The sequence below is a fragment of the Podarcis filfolensis genome (genome assembly GCF_964270895.1).
Source record: "Podarcis filfolensis genome assembly, chromosome: 7".
NCBI lineage: Eukaryota > Metazoa > Chordata > Lepidosauria > Squamata > Lacertidae > Podarcis > Podarcis filfolensis.
Window position 1 is genome coordinate 53,645,441 of NC_139603.1, and position 7,001 is coordinate 53,652,441.

Sequence of the window (7,001 nt, forward strand, 5' to 3'; positions counted from 1 at the left end):
GAAGAAACTGCATTTCTCCTCTCACTGAGCTTCAAGTCAATCACAGTTCTTTTAAACTGAGGGTTTTCAGTAACATGTTTTACCTTATGAGAAAGCAGTAAACATAGGGTTGAATAATATTTTTAAGTAAGTTTGCCCATCCATGTTGCTGAAAATGTCAAAAAGTATACAGATTCTGTTAGCATTGAGATTTTCTTTTTTGTTTTGACGGAAAATGAGAATGGAAAGGAAAAGTAGCTTTAAAGGCAGTTTATTATTTGTTAATATTGGTCACGCATTAGCAATAATATAGTGATGTGATATCACCAAAAGATGTTTACTGTTGGCAAAGGTATTGTGTTATTGTGTATTTATGAATTTATAGAACTATATAAAAAGTATAGGGTGCAGTTGAGAAAGGATTCAGAGTGATCTTTCTTGAAGGTTTCTTTTCTCTCAGTTGTCGTTTCCAAAGTGGCTTTTCTTTAAAGCAAAAACCAAGAAATGATGTTTGGATCCTAATGCCCTTTAAACAAAAGCTGCTTTGGAGGTGGTGAGGGAATCTAGAACCAGCCCTACCAGTAGCAAAGTAAAGCAGCCACTTCAGACAAATAACTCTGAATGTTATGAGAAGGCAGCAAATTATGACTGCTGTATTTTTGCTGCCCAGGAGGGGGAGACGTGCTTGTAGGATTTTCTTCCTCAGGCATCAAAGTAACTTAACCAGCCTCAGCATGCGTGTGTGACACCAAAATATTTTTCACCAGCCCTGGCTGAAGCCCTGTGCAAACACATGGGGGAAGGAGAGAGAGAGAGAGAGAGAGGCATCTTAACTGATCCTGTGTGTGTAGATCTTACACACACATTGGACCAGTACACAAGGCACAATCCACACATGGAGGTTGGTGTGGGGCCTGCCCGCATGATCCCACTTCTCCTTCCAAATATGAATATACTTATCATTACCTGAACAAGTATGCTTGGTGGGGAGGGGGAGGCACTTCTGGCACATATTTCTTTCTCTGCTCCAAATCTTCCCCCAGTGGTCTTTTCCCCTTTATAATTTCAAATGCATATTTGGTCTCCAGAAAGCATAAACGGCATCAAGGTTCTTGATAAGTCTGTTTAAAACATAGCACGTTTTTAGCTCATCAGTGTGTTGTGGGCTGCATTCCATTCTTGCTTACATCTCAGTTATAAACTCTAGAGGCAAGATGAGTTTCCAAAATGTCTTGCTTTTAATGTCAACTGCTGATTTTTTTAATTCTCCAGAAAGCCATACATGTAGCACGCCCCTTTTTGCTTGTACCCATTTGTACAGATACACACATTTGCAGGCAGAAGGTGCACTTTTACCCTTAAACTGCCCATAACTTTCTGTATAAGAGGAGATATTTGCAAACATGTTTGTGCATTTTAAAAGTGTACATTATGTGCTACTTTGCTAGCAAATATATATTATTCACATCACTTAAGGCAGAGACTGATAACCTTTCTGGGACCCATTTGTAAACTGGAAAAACTATCATAGGCACAACCCACCACCTGTTCTATTGGCTAAGCAGAGCTCTTATTTCAAAACTAATTTCAATTGGGCAGGGAGGAAACCTTGTGGGCACCAGGAAAGGCCTCAGTAGGCACATTGTGTTCACATTAGCAATCCAGTGCATGTCTAATCAACAGTAAGCCCAACTTACTTCAAGGAAGGTATGTATGTATAGGATCGTAACCCATAGAATCACCTGTTATGAAAAGAAGAAGGTCTAGATTCTGTGTTGCTGCCATATAAATGTGAATAAGCATTAAAAAGAATGAGCAGGGAAGAAATCCGTACATTTTAAAAAATCTTAATTTTGGGGGGCCACTAGGTGGCGCATCGGAAGATGGCTGACAATAACATCTCTCCGACCCACACGAGGTAATTTGGAGGCTATGATGGGGGTAATTAGCCTCCTTAACCCCCCCAGGATTGTGGGGGGGAACGGCCCTTGCCTGTTGTGCCCTATACCACCCCCGAATTTGTGGGGGTGGGGGCACTAGGCACAAAGCCCTCCTCTGGGATTCCGGCACTCCTGGACGCCGTCCCTGATTCGCGCCGCTAGTTGCAAGCATCTTCAAAAGAAACAATTTGGACGAGATAAATTGCACATGCTTCAAGGAAAAAGGGGAGTAAAGACTGCTGACAGAAGAGATCTCTGATAACAAGACAAGAATAAAATATGAGAAGATACGTCAAGATACGGTATGACTGAGGGGTGAGGGGGGAAAAAACCTGCCTTCCTTTTTCTTATGTGATTTAACAAGAATCCCCTCCCCTAATGAGTCAGAAACTAAGGACTTAAGCTGTGGATTTAAGGCTTCCCTTTCGAACCAAAGCAATGTTTCAAGATGAAGCTGGCAAGCTAAGAGTTTTGGAATGACGCAGTTAAAAATGCCGTCGCCATTTTGGGAGGCATTGTTGGAGCTCTTGGGTCTGGGAGGAGAAAGAGAGAAATAGAGTTGTTTACATATCGTGGATCAACTTCTCGGTGGGACTTAAGAGCGACAAATGCCAAATTTATGATGGAAAGAGCGATGTTATCTACGAAGGAGATATGTGGAAACCATCTGGACTTAGTGGAGGAACGGGAAATCCACACAGGATTATTATTTTGCTTATCGGCTTAAGGAGACTAACAGAAGAGATCGTAAAGGAAAAATAGAAATTATATGAATAAGATATGATGTGGAAACACCAAGATAAGACTGGATAGAATTATGAATTTTGTTTGGACTGATTGGGACTGATTTGGACATTAACGCAGTAATAAGAAGATGATCTGAATCCCCCTTTGGATCTTGAAGTATGGGTTCCCCCAACAAAATTTAAAAATTTGGCTTTGTAATTTGGAATTTTTGTGATGTGATTTAATTTGATGTGATTGGCCAGTTAATAAAAATTATTTAAAAAAATAAAAATAAAAAATCTTAATTTCTCAGAGAGATCTTTGTGTTCCTTGAAAATTCTTGCCATCAGTTTAATGATCTTTTAAAGTGTTCCTTTAAAAGTGTTTCCTGTTAAGGAATGAATGTCTCAGGCTGCATTCCTATATACACTGCCCTGAGAGAAAACCCCATTGAACTCAAGTGATGCTTACTTCTGAGTGGGCTGCATAGGACTGTGCTGGTGATGTGATACTGGCTGCTATTGTGAGCAGTTTGGGGTGGGTTTTTAAAGGTTCATTCTTCATTAAAATCTAGTTAGTTATTAAAACATACATTCATCCTGCCATATGCTCAGTGATGCAGGTGCCCATGCATATTTCCGTAGCTGGATCCCATATCTGCAACTACCAGCTGGGACAAACCTGTAATTAAAGGTGCCAAATAGCACCAGAAGCTGTTCACAGCAGGAAGTAGGATTCTGGATTCTGTCCTTCCTAGCCTTCCCTTCCTGTCAAACACATTATAGACACTAGCCAGAGTTTGTACAAGAACCAAAAGAAATGTGACATGGAAGATCCATGGCTGAAGGAGCAATTCATGTTTGAATGAGTGCAGTGGTGCTGAGGCTGTGGGTGCTGAACCCTTTCCCTCATCCCATTTCCCCCATCTCAGTATTACCTCGAAGTTGCTATTAACCTGGTGTAGGGACATGCATCTGTTTTGCCCTTAACCAGAGTGAGTGTGTTTCTAGGTATGGATTGATGTGATTGAACAAAGACTCCTCTTCTACATATCCCACTGAAATCAATGTATCTTGAAGTGGAGCATTGCTCTAGCATCACACCCTTTTAACCATGAATTTAAATTCTTGCAATCCCTGTAAATGTTGAAGGGTAATATTTCTAGTAATCTTCTCCCCCAGGACTGTACTGCTCCCTACTTTTTATTATTTCTTTGTTTCACAAAATTTATACACTGCTTGGTTGTCGAAATCATCAAAGCTGTTTAGAAAAAGATACAACAGTAAAATCAAGAAAAATTCACAGCCATAGTTTAAAACATACAAAGGTTAAAATGCTAAAACAGATTAAAATTACCTGAACTTTATAAACCTCTGGGTAGGCTTGTCTCAACAGGAATGTAATTATATAGCTGCCATTCTTAATTAACTGATTGAGTTGTTAGTTTCAATGAAGCAACTCCTCAATAAGCTGCTTTATTCCTCCCACAAATGCATTTGCATTCTAACTATTTCAAAGCACTAAGAGTATTGATAAAGTTACATAAAGTTGAGGGATTTCAAATTCAGATGCATATCAAACAAGCAGGCAGGGCCAGTTAAAGGTGGTTAGGGGCCCTGGTGCAGTTTCTCCAAAAGACCCCCTCTTACCCCAAAAGGCATGAACATTCCCCCCCCCCAATATCTTTATTTGTGACATATATCTGTCATAAATAGTGATTCATACACAGCTGATTAAAAAAAGGAACAATCCCACTTCCACCCCCCACAGAAGCACCAAATGTCTACTTAATTACATTAATCTTTTAAATCATTTCAGTTTTCAAACAAAGGTATCCTTCCACAAATAGCTATGTGTTCTCTGAGGTCAAAAGCATGTTCTTGCGAGGTCGCATGTATAATAAAACTATGCCAGGTTGATTGAAAAGTAGTGATTTTCTTGTCTGTTCGACTCTCTCAGACATGGATTGCGAATTTGTCCATTAACATTAAGCCCCAGTGTCGTGAGATCCAGGAATGGGTTCCTTAAATGCCTTATTGGATACAAATTTATACATATTTGCACGACTCTCCTTTTAAAGCATAGCAACTTCTGGACAAATGGAGGTAGGGGGAATGAAGAGTTGCCTGTAGAAGGTCTTGGGTTGAACCTCCAGTATCTCTAACTGGGAGAGATCCTGCCTGAAACCATGAAGAACTGCTGCCGGTCATTGTAGACAAAGCTGGGTGGACCACTGGTCTTGCTTGGCACAAGGCAGCTTTCTATGCTTCTATACTACTTAAACACTGAGGTCAGTGCCATGCAGGTGGGGCTTATGCTGTATTCTAGATTCCTGCTCCCGTGTCATAGACCTTCCACCCAAATGGCAGCTTTCAAATGGGAACAGGAAGTGAAGGCAGTGTTTCTTTCTAATATTTTATGTGGGGCAAAGAGGAATTAAAGCTACACTCCTATGCCCACTTATCCCCAGGTAGCCTTAATTTTCTCTTATTCCAGGTCCCACTGGACTCAGTGGGAATAACTTCTGATTAAACTGTTGTAAAGCAATTAGTGCATGGTTTTTGGTGATACATTATCCAAAGTAATGATGACGAAACATAAAGAATAAACCACAACAAAAATGTGAAGAAATGCTATTACAGATTTATGTGGGAGAGGAGGGGGTAAAACCATTAGCAAGCAATTAGATTTAAGATTAAAATCCAACTTAATGGTGTATCTATCTATGGCATGCATACTATCATTGGTTGTGAGCTTTTGAAATTTTTATTTTCATTATCATACCTCTGAAACTGTGAGCTAACACCATGTGCCGTTTACAAAAGGCTTACCTCTCTCTCTCCTCCTCCTCCTCCTCCATGTGATGACTACACATAGGCATGTTTTTCTGGTGCAAGCACCACAGCAGCTGGGCTCCCAGGCCCATCATGCTGTTGTGGCATGCAGTGCCTAATCTTTTTCATGTGCCATTGGGAAGGGAGCAGTTTCGCTTCTGCCTAATCCTATGGCCTCCTATTATCATTAATGCAAAGGCAGATGCTGTGGTGGATGGGGACCAAGGGCAAGCCTATGATGGGGGCCACTGGTCCAGGCTTTCCACATCACCTGGCATGCTGTTGCTGCAGGTCAGATCATAGGAGGGAGGCAGCTGCAGTACAATGGTGGTGAAAATGATAGGTGTCAGCATGAAACCAGGGTACAGGGACAACAAAGACAGTGAGCTGCAAGAGGAGCCATTCCAGACATCACTTCTTGTGCAATGGTTCCAATTGTACCAGAATTATCTGGCCTTGGCATCAGGGTTAGTTTAAAGGGCAAGGAAGTGTTACATGGCAATTCTTTTCTTCTGTGACTTCATCCAACTCCAACTCCTTCTTTCCAAGTGTAGAACATAATAATCTGCCTCTTTTGCAACCTGTTTTCTGTTGTTGTTTAATCCCATGGATTTTCATTCCATAATGAATGAACATTCATTTCATAATGTTGTTCTATCCTTGAAAGACATGGCTATTTTATGTTCATCAGGTTGGCAATTGCTGAACATATGTGGTATCCAAGGGATCGTAATTAATAAATCAGCCTGTTTCTTTAGCTAAGCACGTTCTTGGAAAATAAATATATAAAAATAAATAATATAAATATAAATATTAAAATGCTTCATTAAAACCCATGGGATCTACTTAGTAGGCACAGGCCCCAAGATTTGTCTTGGAGATCTTCTTTTAAAAAAAAATCCTAACAAACTAATATATTTCTGACATGATCTGTCCATTTCAATCTGTGATATGGGTTTCAATCTACCCTTGTGCAGTAAAGCTCTGAATTTCACTCTAATGAGAAATCTAAAAATGTCTATAATGTTTTCTCCTTGGCAGGAGTAGATGAAATTTGCAGGCACAGTATCCCCTCTAGAGTGGGTGGAGTAAGCCTGCCATATTGCAAACAAATGGGGCAAAGGGCTTTTTAATGTCGAATTAAAAGGAATTTACTCTCCACCATAATCCATATTAGGGCAATAATTCTTTGCTAAATGAACATTTCAGGATATGGTTTGTTCATTTCCATTCCACATGAATCCAAGATAAGCATTTTAGAATATTCTGTTCAGGAGGCCTCAGTCAGTTCACTAGAATTACAAAATTCTCAGAGTTGTCTAGCATGCAACTAGAAATGGATGCACAGTACAATCCACAGTTTACAGCTAATTCAATAAAACAGGGCACTATCTGTATGTTTTAGTGGTTAAGGGATAACCCCACTTATCTGGGAAAGGGCCCTAATACAGTCAATACATTCCATAGAACTTCCTTCTGAGCAGAAATAGTTAGACTTGGGCTATAATGCTCATTGTTCCAC